This window comes from Phocoena phocoena, chromosome 21 (genome assembly GCF_963924675.1).
Source record: "Phocoena phocoena chromosome 21, mPhoPho1.1, whole genome shotgun sequence".
NCBI lineage: Eukaryota > Metazoa > Chordata > Mammalia > Artiodactyla > Phocoenidae > Phocoena > Phocoena phocoena.
The window spans coordinates 10,502,111-10,510,558 of NC_089239.1; the positions used below are offsets into that span (position 1 = coordinate 10,502,111).

Sequence of the window (8,448 nt, forward strand, 5' to 3'; positions counted from 1 at the left end):
TTTATTGAATTTGTTACCATATTGCTTCTGTTGTTGTTCTGGTTTTTTGGCCTTGAGGTATGTGGGATCTTAGCTCCCCAACCAGGCATGCGGGATCTTAATTCCCTGACCAGGGATCGAACCCAGGCCCTCTGCAGTGGAAGTGCAGAGTCTTTTTTTTTTGTTTTAATTTTTTAAAAGATGTATTTATTTTTGGCTGTGTTGGGTCCTTGTTGCTGCGCGCGGACTTTCTCTAGTTGTGGCGAGTGGGGGCTACTCTTCGTTGCAGTGCGCGGGCTTCTCATTGCGGTGGCTTCTCTTGTTGCAGAGCACAGGCTCCAGGCGCACAGGCTTCAGTAGTTGTGGCTCGCGGGCTCAGCAGTTGTGGCACAAGGGCTTAGTTGCTCCGCAGCATGTGGGATCTTCCCGGACCAGGGCTCGAACCCGTGCGCCCTGCATTGGCAGGCAGATTCTTAACCGCTGCGCCACCAGAGAAATCCTGGAAGCACGGAGTCTTAATCACTGGACCTCCAGGGAAGTCCTGGCATTCACTTTTTAAGGCATTGTCTTATAACTGGGATATCATAGCATCTCTTGCATCTTACACTCATCACTGAGCAACGCCTTGTGGAAACCCCTCCTGGTCCTCTGGCTTAGCTCCACTTTTTATTCTTTTAGTAAATAGCTGGATGATTCCCCAGTGGGGATGTGTCCTTGATGAACCTTCACTGTTTTCAGGTTTTTGCCCTATGAACAGTCACACAAAGAACCTATTGTTCATCCTTGTGGTCTTGAACCCATATCCCTACATAGAGTTATTTGTATCCGATAGAGTCTCAAGACTACAGTTGTCACTGCATTCATTTATTCTGTTAAGAGATGTTGCCAGATTGGTTTCCAAAAGCTGGAGGAGGAGAGTCAAGGAGAGGAAGCCAAATGTGGATAACACGCCTACTCCATGAATTTAAGTTGTGTGGATTGAATGAAGGGACAGGTGCAGAGTAAAGACCAATACAGTTGACAATTATTATTAGTTCTTTTCCTAAAGACTGTGGGCTCCCCAGGTCACCACCTGGGTCTCTGCTGGTGGGGGGCATTCACGAGGTACACAGTGGCAGTGACATTCGGGATTGTATACCTGGCGGGTCTACAAAAAAGGGGTAGAACCGGGAAGAGCAAAGCCTTGGAGGGCTTCCCTGGTGGCGCAGTGGTTGGGAGTCCGCCTGCCGATGCAGGGGACACGGGTTCGTGCCCCGGTCCGGGAGGATCCCACATGCCGCGGAGCGGCTGGGCCTGTGAGCCATGGCCGCTGAGCCTGTGCATCCGGAGCCTGTGCTCCGCAACGGGAGAGGCCACAACAGTGAGAGGCCCGCGTACCGCAAAAAAAAATAAAAATAAAAAGCCTCGGAAGTCCAACGGACTCAGCTTTAATTGCATCTTTACCACTTTCCACTGTGAGATCTTGGGCAAGTTTCTGAACTTCTCAGAGCTTCAGTTTCCTCATCTGCAGGATGGAGATAATGATGCCAGCCTCCTAGGGTGGCTGTGAAGAGGAAGCAATGGACTTGAGGCCCTGAGCAGACTGCCTGGTGCTCCTTACAGGTGCCACTTTTTCTCAGATGCCTTCATTATCTCTCTTCCCCCAGCAGACGAAAACCTGTTGAAGGCAGGAACTGCATCGAATTCGTCGCTGCATTTTTCCCCCACCCCCAGCTGCATGGCATGATCTTAGTTCCCCAACCAGGGATGGAACCCACGGCCCCTGCAGTGCAAGCTCGAGAATCTCTACCACTGGACCACCAGGGAAGTCCCCTCGCTGCATCTTTATATATCCAGATGGATATATATATCCTCACTTGGTTTTCCCTTCTACCAACTACCTTAAGGTCTTTTGCTCAGTTAAACCAGCATTGATTAAAAACGAGAGGAAGAACAATTCTTTTATTATGGAAAATATCAGACTTCCACTATGATAGAGAGACTAATATAAAGAACACCCATGATCCACTCCCACATTCAACACTGTCAACACGTGTTTAACCTTTTGGTTTTTTTTGTTTTTGTTTTTTTTTTTTGGCTCTGCCTTGTAGCTTGTGGGACCTTAGTTCCCCAACCAGGGATCAAACCCAGGCCCTCAGCAATGAAAGCACGGAATTCTAACCACTGGACCACCAGGGAAGCCCTGACCAGATTTTTTCATTCATCTCTTGATCACTCCTTCCCACCACCCCTCTTTATGGAGTATTTTAAAGTGAATCCCAGATATCACATGATATCAATTGTTAAATACTTGTGTAAATTTTCAGTTGCAGTTCTCAAAGTGTGAGCTGGAGAACCCTGAGGGTTTTCAACACCCTATCAGGCGCTCTGCCAGGTCAAAACTGTTTTTATAATAATGTTAATATACTGTTTGTCTTTTCCATTCTCATTCTCTCATGAATGTATGGTGTTTTCCAACACAGACTGAATGCAGCAACAGATCTGAGAATCCAGCTTTCTCCTATTAAACCAGGTATGAGAGTTGCAAATTTTTACCGATCTGTTTACAAAAATGTAAAATAATGCTACTCTTCTCTATTTTTGTTTTGTCTTGAAAAATATCATCACTTTTCATAAAAGCAAGTTTTTAGTTAACAGGTAATGGGTTCATTATTGCTATATTTAAAATAATTAAATGGATATATTAAAAATTTGTCAGTTTTATTTTCTAACGTAGAAAAATATATCTATCAAAATATTTATCTAATGTAAAGAAAGCTCTTTGGGATCCTCAATACTCTTTTAAATTAGTTTTTAAACTGATATTTAATTCTTCACATAGCATAGGATTCACCACTTCACAGTATAATTCGGTAGGCTTTAGTATATTTACAAGTTGGGCAACCATTACCACTGGCTAATTCCTGATCACTCTTATCACCCGAAAAAGAAGCCCCATACCTGTTAATAGTCACTGTAAATTCTTCTCTCTCCTCAGCCCCTTTCTGACTCCACTGATTTGTCTATCCTGGACATTTCAGATAAATGAAGTATTTTGTGTCCGGCTTATTTTGTTTATCCACTCATCAGTTGGTGGACTTTTAGGTTGTTTTCACTTTTGGCCATTATGAATAATGCTGCTAGGAACATTAGTGTCTAAGGTTTTGTATGAATACATGTTTTTAGTTCTCTTGGCTACATACCTAGGAATAGGATCGCTGGGTCATACGATTAACTCTATGTTACTCTAGATTTAACTTTTTGAGAAACCATCAAAGCTGCACCGTTTTACATTTCAACCACCAGTATATGAGTGTCTCACTATCTCAACATCCTTACCAAAATTTATTTTCTGTGTTTTTGATCCCGGTCATCTTTGTAGGACTCAATAATTTCTAAAGCGTATAAGGGGTTCTGAGGCTAAAATGTTTGAGAATTGTTTTTCTAACAAATAACTTTAAAAATACATGAAAGCATTTTTTTGGTAAATAACAAGTTCATAGAAACAGAGGACAGATTAGTGGTTGCCAAAGGAGGGGAAGGATGCAGGCAAAATGGATGAAGGTGGTCAAATGGAACAAACTTCCAGTTATAGATATGTACTGGGGATGTAATGTACAGCATGGTGACTATAATTAATAAACACTGCACTGTATATTTGAAAGTTGCTAAGAGAGTAGATCTTAAAAGTTTTTATTACAAGAAAAAACATTTAATTGTGTGGTGATGGACGTTAACTAGACTTCTTGTGGTGATCATTTCACAACATATACATATATTGAATCATTACATCATACAGCTGAAACTAATATGTTAAAAAAATAAACATAATAACACTATCGAATTAACAATAATTTCACAAAGTTTTCTGAAACCGCGGTAATCAAGCTTGCCTAGGACAGACTCAATTTACACCTTTGTACCAGCATAACTATTAAAAATGTCTCCTTTAACTCTCAGTATGCCCTGTTTAGATGACAAATTATATGAACACCCTGTAACAGAACTATGTTCAGATTTCCCCAGTTGTCTTAAATATATCTCTTTACAATATGTTTATTGAAAACAATATCCAACGTCGCATTTGATTGAGGTGTCTTTAAAAACTATATCAATTCTCTCTTCCACTCCATTTCTTTCATGCTAGTTATTTACTGAAGAAGCTGGGTAATTTGTGGAATTTCCTGTATCCTTAGCTTGGCTGATCATATCGTCTTGGTATCTTAATCTGTCTCTGTGTCCTTCCTATTTCTTGCCATTTTGTAGTTAGATCTAGAAGTTTGATTAGGTTTAGGGTCAATTTTTGCGCAACAGTATTTCGTAGATGGTGTGTATATACTGTTGCATTGCATCAAGAGGCACGTGGGATCGGGTTATCTCACTTTTAGTGATGTTAAGATAAATCGGTGGGTTCAGGTTTTGTTAGCTTGATCCAGCTATTATAAGATTCCCATCAATGTTCCACTTCATAATTCTAATAGCCATGAATGTTTGTTGCCTAGTCCCAGGGCTTCATTAGGACCTGTGAACAGTAACTTTCTAATTCTACTAGCTCTGTTGCCCTTTTTCTACTTTCTACATTTCTACAAATGTTCTACTAGCTCATTTGTTGCCCTTACAAACTATTTGGATATTCTGAAATATACAGAATAAATGCTTGATTTTTTTCCTTTTACCAATTTTCAAAAAAAAGAGTTGGTTCTTTAGGTGATCCAAGTATGAATGATGATGTTTTTTCTTTGTTAGTATTACTATGAATGAATTAATGGATTTGTATATATTAGATTATGTTTCAATCCATTAGTCATTATTCTTTTTTTAAGCCCAAACTGTTCCACTTTGGCCAAAGGGTGCCCCTTCAACCTTGCTCTTGGGTTCTTTTGACATAACCTCAGGAGTATTTGATAGCTACTTTGCTTTCTGTCATAATAAAATGTCACAAGCTCATCTTACACCACCCTTGCTTGCCCCCGTTCTAAAATCAGTCATTTCCTAAAGGAGTCCTGGTTCTTCTTAGTGGGCAGTGGCATTTAGATTATGAATTTGGACACTAGGGGCTGCTCACAGGCATTGGATTGTCATTGCTTCTTGGCCTTTTCAGTGGACACAGCTACGATATATATATATATATTTTGTAAACAGAGAAAAATTAATCATGAATTCATACTACCATTGCCAATTCAAATTTTTGCTTATAGAATTTACATCTAATTTCATTGATTTGATACCTGTTATCTCTTTATCTTTCACCGCAGACCTTGGTTTCTAACAACACTAAGATACTTACCTGCTATTTTATATACACATGTGTGTAAAATATACACGCGACAGCATCTAATTAACAATACCGGTATTATTACTAACAGTTACTATTACTAAATGCAGTTTGATTTCTTTGCCATTCCTTTCTGGTTTTTTTTTTGTTTTTTTTTGGGTTTTTTTTTGCGGTACATGGGCCTCTCACTGTTGTGGCCTCTCCCGTTGCAGAGCACAGGCTCCGGACGCGCAGGCTCAGCGGCCATGGCTCATGGGCCCAGCCGCTCCGCGGCATGTGGGATCTTCCCGGACTGGGGCACGAACCCGTGTCCCCCTGCAACGGCAGGCGGACTCCCAACCACTGCGCCACCAGGGAAGCCCCCTTTCTGTTCTTAGGATAAGTCCCACTAAGGATATACAGTCAAAATCTAAAGTCAGTTTCTTATTTTTCCATGCGGTTATGCCAGTAACTTGAAATACACTTTGATTCATGACTTTCTTTTTCTTTTAGGAAATACTTTGCATTTTCTTCTAAAAACGAATTATGTAAAGTACTTACATGATGCCAAAGTCAAAACTATAAGACAGAGTATATGAAACGAAGTCTAGCTTCCATACTCATTTTTTTCATCTTTGTTCTTTTCTTACATATAACCCTTTTTTATTAGTTTGTAATTTAGTTTGCCATTGCTGCTGCTTTAAAATGTGAGCAAATGCACCACACCTTTCTCAGGAGAGAAGCAACATATACGTGGCCTCAGCCTTGCTTTTTTCACTTAAACAATATATCCTAGCGTCCCATGGCCTCCACAGAGATGGTCTTCATTCCTTTGTACTGCTGCACAGAACTGCATTGTGTGGATATACCGTGCTTTATTCAACCAGTCCTCTGTGGATGGACATGTGGGTTCAACAAACATTTACTGCATAACTAAATTGTGCCAGGCACTGGAGAGCAAGGCATGGTGTCTGGCCTCAGGAAACTCAGAGTGTAGAGAGGGTGAACGCTTGCAATACAAGCACTTTCCTAAGGGAGTGTGATCTTGGATCCACTTAGCACAAAGGGCACATGGAACAGGGAAGACAGTGTCCCACACAGGAGGGATACAGTAACTGTCTGTGGATTGCCATCTTGCTCCCATAGGGGTCAATATCTGGGAGATCTTGATAGGGGAGAATGCCCTTGGGAGGAGTTTTTGTTTTTTTTTTTTTAATAAATTTATTTATTCATTTATTTATTTTTGGCTGTGTTGGGTCATCGTTTCTGTGCGAGGGCTTTCTCTAGTTGTGGCAAGCGGAGGCCACTCTTCATCGCGGTGCGCGGGCCTCTCACTGTCGCGGCCTCTCTTGCTGCGGAGCACAGGCTCCAGACGCGCAGAGCTCAGTATTTGTAGCTCACGGACCCAGCTGCTCCGTGGCACGTGGGATCTTCCCAGACCAGGGCTTGAACCCGTGTCCCCTGCATTGGCACGCAGACTCTCAACCACTGCGCCACCAGGGAAGCCCTTGGGAGGAGTTTTTAATCAATGTTTGAAACTGCTTAGAAAATGATGAGTGCCACCAGTTGGCCGGAGAAAGAAAGACCAAGGGAAAGACGTAGAAAGGAAGGGTCCTAACCATAAAATTCCTCTGAAAAGAAAAAATGTAAGTTAATACAGGAGCTGTGGTTTAACAGTAAGAACTAACACCTGTATAAAATTTACCACGGACCAGAAATTGTTCTAAGCCGTTTAAGTATATTTAACTTTAACAATTCTACGAAGTAGGCACTATTACTACCCACGTTTTACCTTCGAAAAAAATTAGGGCACGGAGAGGTCGCCGAACTTTCCATCAAGGTCACAGAACGGGCGAGGGGGGTTGGGAGCGAGAAAGCACTCGCAGTCAAGATCCGCAGATCGGCTATCTGTAAGCGGTGCCGTCTCCAAGGCGAGACGAAAGCCCTTAAGTCTCCCTTCACTCTCACAGCCCCCTGGGGACCAGAGCCTACTCTTAGCACTCCCCGGGCGCGGCCTCTCCACCCCAAGATCCGAAAACCCCGCAAGTCATGCTCTAGGCGCCTTGCGGCTCGGGAGCCAGAAAAATCCCAAAGACCTGCGGGACGGTGGGCGCAAACTAGGCCGGCCGGCGGGGCAAGGTGCGTTTGAGCCTCGGTGCGGGTCAGCACGCTGCGAACGCCTCCACGAAAAGCGGCGCCGCCTGCTTTCCGACTCCTTCCGGTGTCCGCCGCCCGTTTCTAGGCGCTCCCGCCCACGTCTTGGAGCAAATACGGTGTGCTTCCCCGGGCACCTACCACACAACGCAAGTTATGAGAAATAACCGGCAAACGCCCTCGCAAAGCCGGGGACCGTGACCGGCCCCCGGGGAACCCAAGATCTAAGGTTCTCAGCTCCACCGTCCGAGAAGCCGCAGCAGGAGACCCCCCAGGACAAAAAGTCGCACGGGGCCGTGGCTCCTTCCGCTGCCCCCACCCCTACCACTTACAGCTGCCGACCCCGCCCCGGGAACCGCCCGAACACACGCGGGGAAACACTTCACGTGCACACCCGCGGGCGGGCCCGAGCCACACCCGGATCAGCCGCGTTTCTAGCGAAACCCCCGTCGTCGCAGACCATTTTCAAACTCCTCGCTTACCAGCGACTTCCGCCTTTTTTCCTTTTTAAAAGCCCACGGCAATCAACATTAAAAATCTAACTGCAGGAAGAGAAAAATCAAAGCTCACGCAGAACTCGGAGTCAAACACGCCTCACAATCACGTACTAGACCCAGGACGATACGCACTATCAACAACCAAACCATCGCAGGATTAAGAGGATCCTTCATAGTTCATGTCAGACGGGTAATGTGCCACAGTCGTAACAAGGTTGGAAGGAGGCACATGTCACACAAGCGCGTGAACACCCAATCATCACACTTATGAACTACAAAAGGATCAACGTGACTCGTCGGCTAAGGAGCCCCGGGTACGACCCACTAACTTCACAGTAAGGGTGACAGATGTAGTGCATATTTACTTAGACTTGATATGAAAAGTCCTGTATATTTTATCATGTTCACCGATATTGCCTGATACTTCTTTCGTTTCTACCTCAGTAAGTGAAAACAGAAACCAAATAGCGATGCGGCTATTATCCATGCAAATATACTCTCCATAGCTCCACCCTCTCTTGAACCCGGGTCGCTATTGCTTTACGGTAGTACGTCGTGAAATGACGGAGCGTAGCCGCGGTAATG

At 43.8% G+C, this 8,448-nt stretch overlaps 1 non-coding gene across 1 annotated transcript; it reads right to left on the minus strand.

Annotated features, from left to right (window-relative positions):
- Positions 1-8,043: 8,043 nt before the first annotated feature.
- On the minus strand, positions 8,044-8,147 carry LOC136141958 (small nucleolar RNA U13). Its single transcript, XR_010657812.1, has one exon. It is a non-coding gene; the product is annotated as a small nucleolar RNA U13 (small nucleolar RNA).
- Positions 8,148-8,448: the final 301 nt, after the last annotated feature.